Here is a 920-nt window from a genome sequence, read left to right as displayed (position 1 = left end):
CACACATTTGCGTGCGCCTGGCCTACAAGCAGCCACCCAGCAAAGTGGGTGCTCACAAAAGCCTGATGCTTGGATTTTTGGTGATGTGATTGCCTTGAAGCAGCTGGATCCAATGGGCAAATGGAAAAGTAAAATTTTGTAAGAGCTTAGAGTAAACCTTATGAAGATTAATATAGCAAATTATTTTTTTGATTAAAACTAGGTCAAAGGATATTAAATAACAATTTGACCTGCATTATTTTTTTATGATTATTTCTGTAAATGGGTCAGGTAAGGCAAATCTTATTGCAACATAATTTGTTAGATGATGCAAATCTATAGACTTGGTTTTCATATTACTATTTTATGCCAAGTATATGCAAATAAATTATTATATCTAAGAGGCTTTTAATGAAATGGGGGGAATAGAAAAAAAGTCTGCATGTATGAGTAAAGGAAATTTATTTTCAAAAGGAAACAGTCAGTAGATTAGAAAAAATATGGCCCTTATGAAAGCTAAAAATGATTGTGACTTATCTAAGGTACAAAGTGGCACTGCCATTACTATACAGTGAATATATACAGGAAGTACAATACATACTTAAATACATAACAATGGTTCTTTAGGGCACCTAAAGCAATCCTTCAATAAAAAAATATTCTTATATATCACTGTGACCTTAGTCACACAGTATGAAGAATACCTTTTCCCTGGCATCTCATCCTTTACACAATAATAGCAGCATTAATTTATAAAATATCAACAATTTCCAATGTTAAGACACTTGGTTATACATAATGTTTATAAAATAGCCTGTGTGTGTCAGTGGATAAAAAAAAAAGTATACAAAGGAAATATAAATCTTAATCAAATCTGTTAACCCAATGTTGCTGGGAAAATGTGCTCATCTTAGTTTTTTTGTGTGAAATGTCTGCACATA

At 31.8% G+C, this 920-nt stretch overlaps 1 protein-coding gene across 1 annotated transcript in view; it reads right to left on the bottom strand.

Moving 5' to 3' along the window:
- Positions 1-424: 424 nt before the first annotated feature.
- The window catches only part of LOC119581832 (chromatin modification-related protein eaf-1-like), a gene marked incomplete in the record, with an annotated part of 47859 nt that continues 47363 nt past the window's right edge, over positions 425-920 (bottom strand). The window contains 1 exon segment of the mRNA XM_037929973.1: positions 425-920.

The sequence above is a fragment of the Penaeus monodon genome, chromosome 15, assembly GCF_015228065.2.
Source record: "Penaeus monodon isolate SGIC_2016 chromosome 15, NSTDA_Pmon_1, whole genome shotgun sequence".
NCBI classification, from domain to species: Eukaryota; Metazoa; Arthropoda; class Malacostraca; order Decapoda; family Penaeidae; genus Penaeus; species Penaeus monodon.
The sequence above is the reverse complement of the archived record's forward strand: the minus strand, read 5'-3'. Positions and strand labels throughout refer to the sequence as shown.